This window comes from Siphateles boraxobius, unplaced genomic scaffold, assembly GCF_051911475.1.
Source record: "Siphateles boraxobius isolate OS27281-9 unplaced genomic scaffold, OSU_SipBor_1 41, whole genome shotgun sequence".
Taxonomy (NCBI): domain Eukaryota; kingdom Metazoa; phylum Chordata; class Actinopteri; order Cypriniformes; family Leuciscidae; genus Siphateles; species Siphateles boraxobius.
Genome location: NW_027509042.1, coordinates 14604245 through 14620899, shown reverse-complemented (window position 1 = coordinate 14620899; position 16655 = coordinate 14604245).

The following is a 16655-nucleotide window of genomic DNA, read 5'->3' as shown; positions in this document are numbered from 1 at the left end:
CTGCGGCGTTGAGTCATATTTCCTAGTCGGACCCGTTTCAGGGACGGACCTGTTTGTGCAACAGCGAGGGAATCTTTTATGGCTGCGTTCCAGTCCAAAATTGTCATGCCCTTCCCCTATGCCCTTCACTCGCTTTGCTAACTTCCCTCCGTCTTGTTCACTCGGATGTGACTCATTGCTTACGTTGCACGAGTGCCCACTACTGGCAGGAACTGCAATGGGCTGAACTGGAACGTCCTAGGCCCTTGATTGCTTAGAATCAGCTATGGAGTTGATTTATTATTTACTTTTTTTTTCCCTTTAAGAATTTTTTTAATGTAGCATCCAAATGTATATAGGTGTGTTTGGGTTGTTTTATATAAAAAAATTCTAATTAATATATCATAGAGTTGTTTTTGGTGGTGGTGATTAGACGAGATCTGCAGTGACGTCACAACTGTGTTGCATTGTGGTATATGGAACTAGCTGAAGTGTACATATGAAGTAGACTCGCTCCCTAGGTCAAAATCGAGGGAACAAGGGCCTGTCCATATATACTTCCCTCGTCTACTTCACGAAGTGGAACGCACTTTAAAATGGCGCCAGGGATTCCCCAGAGGGGAAGTGCTTAGTGAAGTTCGCAAGTTCATGTCTAAAAGTGGACTCGAACACAGCCCAAGAGTCTGCTTCATTACAAAGCTTGGTCAGATCTTTGTCTGTAAGTAATTACACGTCAGCATCGTGGTTTATTGTGTTGATGTACATGTTTACTTTCAGTAATGTATTTTATTACATTCGTGACCGTATCGGTTTTCTCGAGTTACTCTCTCGGTTGAAACCTTTAGTTTTAATTGCCCAGCAAGGAGCTGCTTCACCGCAAGTTAATTAGTGTGTTTGTTTACATCTGTTGATACATATGGATAATGCGTGTAACAGTGTAGCAGTGAGTTTGGTAATACTGCGGATGTTTGTTTAATTTCTAGGCTATAGATTAAGAACATCTGTAGTTTATTGTGTAAAAGTATTGATGTAGAGAATACTGTGTAATCTTACTGAGTTACTGGGTAACTTTATATTTTATTATGTAAAGACACAATAGACGTTACACTTTTGTAATGTTTATTTTCTGTTTATTCTTTCAGTCATAAATACTTGAATGGAAAAAAACTTTAGAAATAAAACTGAGGAAGAAAAGAGAACAAAAGATAAAACATCAATCCTCAACGAGACTTCTGGAGCTTCTCTTCTTCATTGCTGTTAACTATCTGTCTAGTCATACAAAGCAGACGTCGTACTGCGAGGGCAGAATAGTAAGAAGACAGTAATACACAAAGTTCATCACGAAGCAGTTCAACACTGATTTAGCGTTGCTGACCCATCGTCATCGAAGCAACCAAGATGGAAGAACGGAGTAACACAGAAGAAATACTTCAGTCATTGGTGACTAGATCCATCGCCCAGTCAAGTAGCAAAACATCAACAGCCAGCTCTGCTGCACTCAGAGCTCGAGCCAGAGTGTAGCTGCCCGCATGCAGGTTTCATTCGCTAAGAAAGAAGCGGAGATGGTGGTCGAAGAGGCAAAATCAAAAGCAAAAATTTACATTCTAAAGAAAGAGGAGGAATCTACAGCCACCGCAGAAGAGACAGTGTTTGTGGCTGCTGTGGAAAATACAGAGATAGACTCTCGTCATGACATTGACTTACCACTCTCGCCATCCAACGCTGCATAATGGACAAGTGAGTACGTTTTGCAACACTGCTGTGGTGCATCAGAACACATATCTATCCACACATATTCACAACTTGCAGTAGAGAAAGTCAAACAAGAAATGAGTAACCTCAGAATCGACAATGAAGATACTCCCCTACAAATAGCTCCTAAAAATGTGAAATCTCCACCAGCAGTGAACAACACACAACATACTCCTGGAAACATTCCTTCTGTGCAAACACAGAAAAAGACATTTAGATCCACATGTAGATTTAACTTGCCTGAGACAACTCTGACAACTCTGTAAAGCATACAGCAGCCACGCCAGATGTCGCAAAATACCTAATGCTAAGAGAAGTGGTCACATCTGGTTTAATGGAGTTTGTTGACCACCCGGAGAACTATTGAGCGTGGAAAACTTCCTTTCAAAGCGTAATTGAGGAACTCACCTTAACTCCAAAAGAAGAGTTAGACCTCTTGATTAAATGGCTCGGGCCAGCGTCCAAGGAACAAACATGGTTTGGCAAAGACTAGAAGAGACCTATGGAACCCCAGAGGCAGTTGAACATTCACTCCTGAAGAGGATCGAGGAATTCCCCAGAATCTCAAACAAAGACAATGTGAGATTAAGAGAGCTTGGAGACTTTTTGCTTGAACTCGAATATGCAAAAGAAGGAGGATCCCTCCCTCCCTGGACTAGTATATCTCGATACGTCACGTGGAGCTAACCCCATATTTGAAAAGCTCCCATTTAGTCTACAAGAAAAGTGGATTTCCCAAGGGTCAAAGTACAAAGAATACAACCATGTCCCCTCTCCACCTTTCACCTTCTTTTCACTGTTTATTCGTTCTGAAGCTAAAACCAGAAATGGCCCTAGCTTTATGATATCTCAAACTCACTACTCGGGTCCAACCAAGACAGAGAGACCCACAAAATACAACAAGAAAGTACCAGTGTCTATGAGGAAGACTGGCGTGTTTTCTGAAGCTAAAGCAGCTCCAACAGGCTCTGGAGCTACGGATCCAGACCGACTATGCCTATTGCATAACAAGCCTCACACACTCAGAAAATGTTGCACCTTTTTGCAGCAAGCTTATAGAGGAGCGTAACACCTACCTCAAAGAGAAGAACATCTGCTTCAGGTGCTGAGGTTCGACCCAACATAGAGCAGAAGACTGTGATAAAGAAATAGTATGTAGAGAATGTGGCAGCAAGACTCACACAACAGCTTTAGAAGTTCCAGCTTCTCGGATCAAGGCGAGGAGGAGGAGACCCACAAGGAGACTCCTGGAACTCTCCCTGCAGTAACTTCAAAATGCACAGAGGTTTGTGGGGGAAACACCAATGCCAAATCCTGCTGCAAAATATTTTTAGTTAAAGTCTACCCTGAGGATCATCCAGGAAAGGTAATTCAGACATATGCAGTGTTAGACGACCAGAGCAATCGTTCACTTGCTCGCCCTGAGTTTTTCACAAACAACCCAGGGTCAGAGTGTACAAGACACACACAGCCTGCTGGACGGACATGCATGTTAAGTCCCTGTCCTAACAATATTCAAGTGAAAGCGACGCTTAAGAGAAAAAACACTCACCAACCAAGAATTGTGGACTGCGCATTCCAAGTTGAAGGGACAGAAAAACTACAGTCTTCGACAGCCACCCTGATGATGAAAAAGTAGCTCTGTCGATGAGGATCAAACATTCCTGAACATCATGGACAAAGAGGATTATATGGATCAAGCAAACAGCTGGGTAGCACCGCTACCATTCTGCAAACCCCGCCGCCGTCTTCCAAACAACAGAGAGATGGCCTGCGACGACTTTTATCTCTCCCACGTACTCTAGACAGCTGCACAGACATGAAAGAACACTTCCAGGAATTCATGAAAAAGGTATTTGAGAATGAAAGGTATTTGAGAAGTAGAACTAGCATCAGAACTTGAGGAACATCAAGAAAAGGCGGTACTTGCCTCTATTCGGCGTCTATCATCCTCAAAAAACAAATCAAATTAAAGTGGCTTTTGATTCAAGTGCCAAACATGACAGTGTCACTGAATGACATGCTGCTCAACGTGCCAGACTTAACCAATGCCCTGCCAGGTGTCTTAATCCAATTCAGGAAAGAGAACATCGCAGTCAGCGCTGATATTCAGCAGATGTTCTACGTGTTTGTTGTTCGAGATGATCACCGTGATTATTTACGGTTCCTTTGGTTTAAGGATAACAACTTAAACAATAACATCACAGAATACAGAGTGAAGGTGCACATATTTGGCAACAGCCACTCACCATCAGTTGCCATTTATGGTCTAAGAAGAGCTGCACAAGAACATCAGGATGAATACGGCACAGACTTTAAGGAGTTCCTCATGAGGAACTACGTGGACCACAGATTGACGTCGGTTCCGACAGAAGAGGAAGCTATCGATCTTCTAAAGAGGACTCAAAAGATGTTAGCAGCATCGAACTTAAAACTCCACAAAATCGCTTCCAATAGCAGCAAGGTCATGACAGCATTTGCCTCCAAGGACCTTGCAAAAGACTTAAAAGACCTCGACTTTGGTGCAGATCCTCTCCCACTTCAGCGGAGCCTTGGACTGATATGGAATTTGGAGAGTGACAGTTTCGGTGTCCAAGTATCCCACGAAGAGAAACCGTTCACAAAAAGAGGCATCTTATCAACAGTTCAGAGCCTCTATGATCCACTGGGCTTCGTGGCTCCCATCACAGTTCAAGGAAAAGCTCTCATCAGAGAACTGTCGTCCAAAGAATATGTTTGGGATGATCCTCTCACATCAGACAAGCAAGTGTCCTGGAAGTTGTGGAAAGAGTCTCTTGTGGAAAGAGTCTGTCCTGGAACTAGAGAAGCTAAACATCAAAAGAAGGTATGTCCCTATCCCTCTTGACTGATCTCAAAGTCGAGAACTGTTTATTCTCCCACGCCTCCACTCAGGCTATCGTTGCAGTAGCCTACCTGCGTGTCACCAATGATTAAAACCAGTGCCACGTAGGATTCATTATGGGCAAAGCGAAGTTGGCGCCGCATCCAGCCCATATGGTTCCACGTTTGGAGTTGTGTGCCGCTGTACTGGCAGCTAAGATGGCTGATGCAATCTGCAGTGAGATGGACATTGAGATGCATGCTGTGAGATTTTTCAGTGATAGCAGGATTGTTCTCGGGTACATCCATAACACCTCCAGAAGATTTCAAGTGTATGTTGCCAACCAAGTCAATCGCATCAGGAAATCAAGTCATCCACAACAGTGGCAGTATGTTGCTACCGAACAGAATCCGGCGGATCACGCCACCAGACCCACATCTGTAGACATCCTCAGGACATCTAACTGGTTCTCAGGCCCTGGATTATTGAAAAGCAGCAGTGAGCCTCCACAAGGCAACAGGTTTGATCTTGTTGACCCAGAACTTGATGTTGAAGTTCGGGCCCAAGTTGCTGTCAACTACACCAAAGCTATAGAAGGTCAGTTCAGCTCAGCGTGCTTTGAACGATTTTCTAGCTGGAAGACAGTACTGCAAGCCATCACAAAACTTATTCAAGTAATAAGAACATTCTCCAAGACTCACAAAGTGGATGCTGTTGATGCAAGTTGGCAAGCTAAAACAGTCGTCATTCGTTGTGTCCAGCAAGATTTCTATGGAGAAGAGTTAAAATGTTTGGGAGACTGGATTCAGCTCTCAAAAAAAGAGTCCGCTGAGAAAGTTAAATCCTTTCATCTACAAGGATGGACTCCTTCGGATAGGAGGACGCCTTACCAACGCTGACTTACCGAGAGACATCCTTTCATACTGCCAAAAACTCATCACATTGCAACTCTCATAGTGAGACATTACCATGAGGACGTTTTTCATCAAGGTCGTCATTTTACTGAAGGTACCGTCCGGTCAGCAGGAGTGATAGTGGGAGGTAAACGGCTCTAGTGTTGATGTACATGTTTACTTTCAGTAATGTATTTTATTACGTTTGTGACTGTATCGGTTTTCTCGAGTTGCGCTCTCGGTTGAAGCCTTTTGTTTTGCTGACGCACTGTTTTATCTGCCCAGCAAGGAGCCTGTGGCGCTTCACCTCAGGTTAATTAGTGGGTTTGTTTACATCTGTTGATTCATATGGATAATGCGTGTAACAGTGTAGCAGTGAGTTTGGTGATACTGCAGATGTTTGTTTAATTTCTATACATTAAGAACATCTGTAGTTTATTGTGTAAAAGTATTGATATAGAAAATACTGTGTAATCTTACTGAGTTACTGGGTAACTTTATATTTTATTATTTTATTTTATTATTTATTTTAACTTTATATACACTTTTGTAATGTTTATTTTCTGTTTATTCTTTCAGTCTTACAGACTTGAATGGAGAAAAACTTAAGAAATAAAACTGAGGAAGAAAAGAGAACAAAAGATAAAACATCAATCCTCAACGAGACTTCTGGAGCTTCTCTTCTTCCTTGCTGTTAACTATATGTCTAGTCGTACAAAGCAGGTGTCGTACTGCGAGGGCAGAATAGCCACTCTAGTGTATTTAAAGAGAGTACACTTTAATTATTGTTTCTTAACACACTTAAAGTGCACTTGTAATAAAGTTAAAAGGTTGATGTACTTAAAGGGTTAGTTCACTGTAAAATAAAAACATTGTCATTAATTACTTACCCTCATGTCGTTCCAGACCCATAAGACTTTCGTTCATCTTCGGAACACAAATGAAGATCTTTTTGATGAAATCTGAAAGCTTTCTGTCCCTTTATAGACAGCTACGCAACTACCACTTTGACGCTTCAAAGATCGTTTTATATGATAAACAGTTTGAATTTTGGGCTTTTATTCACATATAAATATTTATCAACTCGTACATCAGTTGTGGTAAACAGTAGCTCAAGCATGTTCGCTTCATTCTCGTTTTACGCAGCACATTTGAGCTTCCACAAGAACCAATAAGGTTAATTCTCGTGTGTTAAACAGCACGTTTGAGCTTCAGCAAGAACCAATGAGGGTTGTTTTTGCGTCTCAAGCTGGTTCGGTTGAGCTTCTGTTTATGTCTGCTGATCAATGTTTAAATGTGAATAATAGCCTGAATTGTTCATCATATAAAGCGATTGAGTCTCTTTATGAACTTTTTGAAGTGTTAAAGTGGTAGTTGTGTAGCTGTCAATGGAGGGATAGAAAGCTCTCAGATTTCATAAAAAATATCTTCATTTGTGTTCCAAAGATAGACGAAAGTCTTGGAGGGACATTAGGGTGAGTAATTAATGACAGAACTTTCATTTTTGGGTGAACTATAACTTTATGTCCTACTTAAGTGGGCCAAAGAAGCACTTTAAAGACCAGATAATTGTATTAAATATAAATTTACATTGTGAATATTATTTTACAGTTAATTATTTCCATAATAAGTACTCTTGTTAAAAGTATGCAATAAAGGTGTACTTTTTTGGGTAATTCAGATGAAAGGTCATCAGATCAAATATTAACCCCAAAGACAAGTGATTTATTCAACAAATTTTTGAAAATGTGAAAGGAAAATATAATCATCTAAACCAATCAAGAGGATGAGCGACTACAGCAAACACAAGACAAGCTGCCTCCAAAAAGTTATGGTTATTAAGTTGTTTTTTATAGGCTATGTTACATTTAGCTCATGTTGAGCTCACAAAGAACTGCCGGATTCTCTGTAGGCCCTCTAAATCTAGTTTTTAGTGAAAAAGTTTTTCATGATATATGAGAGGAACCATTCTTGCTACACAACTGCAGATGTTTCAAAGTACATTGAGCAGGAGCCACGCCTTTATATTTCTGTGCTAATTTACAGGAATGATGTTAAGCTTGGGGTTTATTTACACTTTGTTCTGTACTCCAGAGGTGTGATTTCTTTACTTGTTTAAAAAGACAAATCGCCATTAACGTCCAGAGGAATTACAAAGCTTTTTAATCAATTAATCTTTAAGCCAATAAATGATTTCAATCTAATGAACATGCATTGTTGTGTTGGAAAAGTAACTTCTTATAATCTTTATTAGCTTCTACATTAGGTAGAATGTATTAAAAACCTGTTAAGCTGCGTTTGACATGTAAAACCTTGTTAACATGATATGTTATTTAAACCATTAGCCAGTGGGTCTCTAGAGGTTAATTTTGGTTCTCAGTTACACTATAACCATCGTGCTTTGCAGAGACATCTGCACCGCAAAGCTGTTTTTAAAACTTCCTGAGAAAGTTCTTGTGTCACCCTTAAGAATACAGTTCAACATCTCACACGTGAGGAGACGTCATTAACTCATTCACAGCACATACAAATATTCCACTATTGTGACTGTATGACACCTTTCAATATGATATGGGGACTTTAAGGGTGGGTGGACAGAGTCTGGCCTATTTTGTCCATTTATGTTTATGATCATGCATGTAATGTGAATTAATGCGAGGCATAGTGCTGCCATTTATTTCACTTGAGAGCACAGAAAATGCTTGAGATCAGAGACAACAAGGAATTTCTTAACCAATCCCGTGAAAGCTTCCCCATCACTTGAAAAAGACTTCACGAGTTCACACTTACATACAATTAGAGGGAGTAAAGTTTAATGCGTATTTGGCGTGCTGTCCGGGGGGAGGGCTCCGAGCTCGGAGTTCGGCCCGAACCAAGTATGTGGAGAAGGAGGGATGCTGCTAAACTGTCAACGAATTGAGGTGTGACTGCTGAATATATATATGTATATATATATATATATATATATATATATATATATATATATATATATATACCTCTTATCGTTGATTTCTGAATGCTCTCCACTCGTGTTAATTATCTGAGCATGCTTCTCCCAAACTTTGTTAATAAAACATAATTTTGTCAACAGCCTGCAAGGCATATTCCTCAATTGACTATTGTTATATAGTCCTCAATATAATATTTGTTATAAAATCTCATATTGACAGGTTTCCTATATCAAAACTATGTTAAAAATATATTTACAGCGCTATTAATATATGACTATGTGGAAATTGTAGTAAATCGCAAGAGACAACTTCTCACATTGAGCACACGAATGCGTGTGTCGTTTTTTATTGTCGAAAACAAAAACTCAACTCCAAAATGGCGCTGACTAGCGTCTCACGTCATCACGCATACAGAATATTTAAAGGGACCACGATCCCTGAACAACAGTGAGGAACAATGCCAAGAACAAAGGTGAATTATGTATGTCAAAGTCACTACACATGTCCCCCCAGAATTCACCATATCAGGAGAACCAAAAAGTCAACGGGGAGGTGGGCGTATCAACCTGCCAGAACGGCAGGGCTGCACAGAAGGTAGAGGAGACCGCACTGCCGCCGGCAACCCGCCCTGGCACGGGTGTGGGACATGGAGTGTGGGAAGCTTGAGAGGGAGGGGAGCAAGGGGTGGGGGCAGAGCAGGAGGCCGTCCGCGCCGTGGGACCTAGGCGGGTCTATGGGCCTGGCCACGTCCAAGTGAGCCGGTTTGAGGCGGTCAATGGAGAGTCGCTCCGGTTTCCCGCCCCTGTCCACCACAAAATGTTTGGCCCCCCTCTCCAGAACCCGAAATGGGCCCTCGTAGGGCGGACGTAGAGGTCCCCTGTGGGAATCGTGGCAAATGAAAACGTAGTCAGCCGTCTGAAGTCCAACGGCTATGTGTGACTGAGGAAGGCCGTGATGGGAAGTAGGGACAGGTGCGAAAAGCCTCGCATTGTCCAGTAGAGTGGACCGCTGAAAAGTAGCAGACCAGGGAACCGTAGTGCTAGGGACAAAATCCCCTGGTACCCGTAGTGGCTGTCCATAAACCAACTCCGCGGATGAGGACTGAAGGTCCTCCTTTGGCGCGGTCCTGATGCCCAGCATCACCCACGGGAGCTTGTCGACCCAGTTGCTGTCTTTGAGGCCAGCGCGCAGGGCAGCCTTCATTGACCGATGAAAACGTTCACAGAGTCCGTTAGCTTGCGGGTGATATGCGGTCGTACGGTGGAGTTTCACTCCGAGGCTCTGTGCGACAGCGGCCCACAGCTCAGAAGTAAACTGTGCGCCTCGGTCAGAGGAAATGTCCGAAGGAGTGCCGAAACGTGCAACCCAGGTGCCAATAAATGCCCGTGTCATTTCGGAAGACGTCACTGACGTCAAAGGCACAGCCTCGGGCCAGCGGGTGGTCCTGTCAACCATGGTGAACAAATATGTGAAACCGTGAGAGGAGGGCAGAGGACCAACCAGGTCCACGTTTACATGGTCAAAACGTCTTTCCGGAACCGAGAAAGACCCTAACGGGGCTTTAGTGTGGCGATGGACTTTGGCCCGTTGGCATTCAACACAGGTGTTAGACCAATCCCTAACGTCCTTCTTGAGGCCGTGCCAAACAAACTTCCCTGCCACCAGTCTCTGTGACGCTTTCGTACCCGGGTGGGAGAGACCATGGACGGCATCAAAAACTTGTCGCCTCCAGCCCGAGGGAACGACCGGCCGAGGACTACCTGTGGAGATGTCACACAGGAGCTTGGTGCCGGCATCGCCAAAAACCACGTCCTCGAGATGCAACCCTGTAGCCGAGGTCCTCAGGAGTTGCACATCTGGGTCTGTGGCCTGAGTCGCTGCCATGCGGTCGTAATCCAAACCCAGGTGGACTGCCCCAGCCACAGCCCGTGATAGGCAGTCCGCCACACGGTTGTTCTTACCGGCGACGTGCTGCAAGTCCGTGGTGAACTCAGAAATGTAGGACAGATGACGTTGCTGGCGGGCGGACCACGGTTCGGCCACCTTGGCCATGGCAAAAGTCAATGGCTTGTGGTCCACAAAAGCGGTGAAATGTCGGCCCTCCAGCAGGGAACGAAAGTGTCGGATAGCGAGGTAGAGACCTAGCAACTCCCGGTCGAATGTGCTGTACTTCCGTTCACAGGGGCGCAGCTGACGGCTAAAGAAAGCCAGCGACTGCCAGGCCTCGTCTACCCACTGCTCATATACAGCACCAACAACATAGTCCGAAGCATCCGAGGAGATGGAGATGGGGGCTGTTGGAGAAGGATGTGCCAACATGGCAGCGTTTGCTAGGGCCATCTTAGTGGCAGCAGAAGCCCTGTCTCTACTCTCATTCCAGGATACAGCGTGCTTGGGTTTACGCTTCAAGGCCTCGTGCAAAGGCTGCATGAGCTGAGCGGCTCGAGGGATGAAACGGTGGTAAAAATGTACCATGCCGAGGAACTCCTGCAGGGATTTGACAGTGAGAGGGCGCGGGAACTGTGCGACCGCCTCCACCTTTGACGGGAGGGGGACTGCCCCGTCCTTAGTGACTCTGTGTCCTAGGAAGTCGATGGTGGTCAAGCCGAACTGGCATTTGGCGGGGTTGACAATCAGTCCATGCTCGCTAAGCCGCTCAAAAAGGGTTTGGAGGTACGCCAGGTGCTGAGACTTGGACGTGCTCACTACTAGGATGTCATCCAAATACACAACAAGGAAAGGCAGGTCCCACAACACAGAGTCCATGAGTCGTTGAAAAGATTGGGCGGCGTTTTTAAGGCCGAACGGCATGCGCAGGAACTCAAACAAACCAAACAGTGTGATCACTGCCGTTTTGGGAATGTCCAGTGGATGTATCGGAACTTGATGATGACCTCTAACAAGGTCCACCTTCGAAAAAATCACTTTGCCAGACAGGTGTGCTGAAAAATCCTGTATGTTCGGGACTGGGTATCGGTCAGGTACCGTTGCCTCATTAAGCCGCCGGTAGTCGCCACACGGACGCCAGACGCCACCAGGTTTGGGGACGATATGAAGAGGCGATGCCCATGGGCTGTCGGATCTGCGGACTATTCCCAGGCGCTCCATGTTCGCAAACTCAGCCTTAGCAACGGCAAGCTTGGTCGGGTCGAGGCGCCGAGCACAGGCATAGACGGGCGGACCAGTAGTGGCGAGATGATGCTCCACACCATGCTTCACGGCAGATGCAGAGAAAGTGGGCTGAGTAAGAGCTGGGAACCTGGCAAGCAGTCGGTGGAAATCATCAGAAACTGAAAGCATGCTAGACAGTCGTATGGAGTCGGGCCCGCTGAGCGTGCATGTGTAAGAACAAAACGTGACGGCGTCAATCAGGCGGCGGTTCTTTACATCTACCAACAGTACATGCGCACACAAAAAATCAGCACCGAGGAGGGGAACGGCCACCTTTGCTGTAACAAAGTTCCAGCCGAAGCGCTGTCCACCGAAACACAATTCGACATACCTTTGTCCATACGTGCGGATGGGGCTACCATTGGCAGCTTCCATAGGGGGGCCATGGCTGTCAGTCACCATGTCCAAACGGGATGCAGGCAGGGCGCTCCTCTGTGCTCCTGTGTCGCACAGAAAACGCCGTCCGGAGATGCTGTCGTGGATGAAAAGCAGCCTGCCTACGCGGCCGACACTCATGGCCACTACTAAGCGCCGGCCCCTGCGTTTCCCGACCCGCCGAAACTGCATGGTAGGCGACATTTGTTAGCCTTAGTTCCAAACTTCGCATGGTAAAAACACAAGCCTGAAGGTTGTTGTGGGCCAGAAGACTGAAAATTTATCAGCCTCCTCGGCCAGTCTCCGACAGTCAGTGATTGTGGGTGTTGGCTAATGGAGCTCTCACTTGTGAAGGCAGCTGACGCAGGAAAAGCTGTATAAACAGAAAATCGGGTCTGTGCTCACCCAAAAGATCCAGCATATGATCCATGAGCTCGGACGGTTTGCTGTCACCCAGTCCTTGAAGGGAGAAAAGCCTACCGGCTCTCTCAGCATCCGTCAGTCCGAACGTTTTTAACAGGTCGGCTTTGAGTGCTGCATACTTCTCAGTTTCCGGAGGGTTTGTAAGAAGGCTCACCACTCTCGATGCCGTTGCATTACCGAGAGCCAACACAACGTAGTAATACTTTGATGTATCCGCGGTGATCTCTCGTAACGCAAACTGCGCTTCAGTCTGGGCAAACCAAGCCGATGACGACGATTCCCAAAATTCAGGGAGTTTGAGGGTGACAGCGTTCGTGGCCATGGTCGTGTTGGGTCACTGGATACGTCCAGCAGACTAATGTCGGGGTTACCAGTGTGGAAATTGTAGTAAATCGCAAGAGACAACTTCTCACATTGAGCACACGAATGCGTGTGTCGTTTTTTATTGTCGAAAACAAAAACTCAACTCCAAAATGGCGCTGACTAGCGTCTCACGTCATCACGCATACAGAACATTTAAAGGGACCACGATCCCTGAACAACAGTGAGGAACAATGCCAAGAACAAAGGTGAATTATGTATGTCAAAGTCACTACAACTTCTTAGTTTCTCAGACCTTAACCTATTAATATCAAGGCAAAACGTATGGGCCTATTCATTATGTGAGCATATAAATTATATGCAGGTATAGCTCAGGGGCGTAGAATTTAGTAGGGACGCAAGGGACGTGTCCCTACCAATATCCAGTGACACTGACTTGTCCCTAGCAATAATTTCGATCAAAAATTTAAATATATTTATATATAACCACTGTTGCCGGGTATGTCTTGTGGGTTTAATGTATTTCTTATTTTATTTAACCAGGAAACATCTAATTTAGATTAAAATCTCTTACAAGAGCGTTCTGAGAAAAATGCGCAAATCCTGGAACAAAAACGGTTAATAGCCTAGGTCCCGCCTGCTTAACACACATCGGTAAACTGATTGGCTTTGTGTTTTCCTTCTAACTTGTGAGAGGCTAGTTGTGTGAAGCGGCAAAACTCATTCGAAGGAAACCTAGATGCGGAAAACTAGAGTAATCTGCAGTTCAGTGCACAAAAATACGGGGCAAATCGCGTCAAATAATGATTCGGGGACAGATGAGTTTTTACAATATAATGTATGACAATCGCGGGATAAGTGGCAAACATAATCGTGTGTTTGTGTGCGTGTGTGCGCGCAAAGAGCACTGAAACTTAGTAAAAACATCACTTAGTATGATGTATAAGCCGGTTTCCAAAAAAAGGAAAAACAGAAAATACCCATAAGGACAAGATTTTCGTATATTGCCATTTTTGTAGGGACAAAAACAATATGTCCCAGTCCCCACAAAGATAGCAATTTCCGAAATCCTTGTAGGGAATTTTTTTTTTAAAACAGCTTATAAATCATACTAAGTGACGTTTTTTGAAAATGCAGAAAGTTTTCTGTGATAGGGTGAGGGGATAGAATACACAGTTTGTACAGTATAAAAAAATCATTATGACTATGGAAAGTCCACATTAAACATGAAATAACAAAATTGCTTGGTCTGTTGAAATGAGAAGTCTGTTTGATCAAGTTGAAACACTTGTCATCCCAGTCACATCAGCTGAGGCTGAAATAAGTTTCATTGCTCTTAGGACACTGAAAACATGGCTCAGAACAATGGCACAAGTTGCTGTGTGTCATGTCCAACATAAACTGGACAGCAGGGCTGGACTGGGACAGAAAATCGGCCCTGGCATTTTGGCACAGACTGGCCCACTACATATGATCATAAACACCACCCATCTTTGCACGCCCTTGAATATGTTCAACTCCTATTCATGAAAACCACTAATGGCATGTAATGAGTGAGTAGGAACGAGTGAGAGTTAACAGATGAAATAAGTACAAAATTGTAATTTATTAATACAATTGAACTATACTCCGCAGCGATGCATCAAAAAACAAGCTATAAGCTGCACTGGCATAGCAATACCAGTGTTTCCCACAGGATCTTTGGTAAAACTGTGGTGGTTGGACCTCTGTCCCTCTAGGGGGGTTTGGGGGCATGCCCCCCCCCCCCCCCAAGAAAATTGTGTGCATTTTAATGTTAAATTCATCAATCTGGTGCACTTTGAGAATTAAAAATTAAAAGCTCCACCCCATTTTTATTGTGCAAATTAAACACAGGAAAAAAAAACTATTTTAGTATAAAACTATATTTACTATATTACACTACTATATAATAATAGTTATAATTAATCTCAAGACAGTAGCCTAATAGCCATATATTGTAAAACAAATGCACTGAAAAATAAAGAAAACTTTCATAATTAGTTTTGTACTAATTTATAAACTTGAAAGAGATAAGCACATGATCTTTTATTTTGACGGAAAATGCATCAAGCTTGTATTTTGGCGGAAAACATGGATACAAACGCGTCTCATTAAACTTCTAGTAAATTGCTGTAATCGTCAACAATGCAGATGTGGAAATAATGCGTAACTAGGTAATGGGTTCCTACACTCATAGCCAAAGTGTTTTAAAAAGTAGTTCTGCTTACCACAGACTTTACACTTTCTCATCTCTCTCCTGATCCTCCTCACTATCCTCCTCATCAGCCACTGGAGCTGATGAAGGTTCTGCTGCAGCAGAAAACACATACTTTGACACATTTTACAACGTCTGCTTGAAGGGCCAATCTATTTTTCACGCTATTTCTCTGCACATTCCTTGCGTTTCTTCTCCATCTCTCAGACTATAGACAGATACACAGTACACTTGACACTGCACGCTCACTCAAAGCACAAAGGGGGAGTTGTTTCAAGATTTGATTGGGCCAGCCCAGTGTCAATCAAGAAAACAACCAATGGGCCGCTGATCTAAGTGTTTCATGGGCCGGTCTGTCATTGGAAAAAAATATGATTTTTTTTTGACCAATGCATTACATCGGCACTAACCCAGCGCCGTCAATTAAACAAAACAAAACGAATGGGTTGCCGATGTACGAGTTTTATGGGCCGTAAAAAATAAATAAAAATAAAAATAAAAATATGAGATGTATCGGCCCAAAAAGCACGTCGGCCCACCGGGCATTTGCCCGGTATGCCAGATTACCAGTCCAGCCCTGCTGGACAGTAACGATGTGAAACAAATATGCCAAAAGTTCATTTCTGTTAACGGGATAGTTTTCTTAAATGAAAATTCTGTTATCATTAAGTTGTTTCAAACCAGTTTCTTTCTTCTGGTGAACACAGATATTTCGAAGAATTTTGGTAACCAGACAGTTGATGTGCCCCATTGACTTCCATAGTATTTTTTTTCTTACTATGGAAGTCAATGGGGTCCATCAACTGTCTGCTTACCAGCGTCCTTCAAAATATCTTCCTTTGTGTTCAGTACAAGAAGGAAATTTATAAGGGTTTGAAACAACTTGTGGGAGGGCCAGAATTTTCATTTTTGGGTAAACTATCCCCTTAATGACAGATGCAGATTTGGCTTCTTCAAAGAAGCAAGGAACAAGTCCGTATTGCACTATTGCATTGCACTATGAACGGAGTAAAGTTAAGTCTCTGTTAAAATCCCTTCTTGTCTTTATTAGTTACCATAACATTACAGAATTCATTAACGTATTGTTAAGGTCGATATAGACTAAAAACCTTAATATCATCCTATTAATTTCCTGATTCGTCAGCTTCTGGGAATGTCCCCACCAATCTCAAAACCAAACGTACGCCCTTGGTATAGCTTATTGTTAGATTGCTACTACTCTCTCTAAAATGAACTACTGGTTATTCATGAATACATATTCTAGAGTTTTCTTCATTTTTCTTGAAATGTTTCAACCCAAAATATGTTTAAATTGATAATCAATTAATAAACATTTCAAAAGGTTAAACTGATTTGAAAATTATTTCCAACCTTTAGGATCCATGCTGTATTAATTGTCTCACTAGTGTAAATAAGTTATAATTATATATATATATATATATATATATATATATATATATATATATATATATATATATATATATATATATATAAGTTGAATTGTCTGATTTTTATTGGAGCATCTCAAGAAATAAAGTTTTTACAGAACACAAAATGCACTTTATAACAGTAAAGACCGTTTTGTTTAGGCTACTGTGTCATCTCTATATTCAAATTGCAGACATGAATAAAAACATTCCTGACTAATAGTAACCTAATCCGACAGTGTACAGAGTGCAGGAGGTTACTGATGTCACGAGCGCTCATTACTC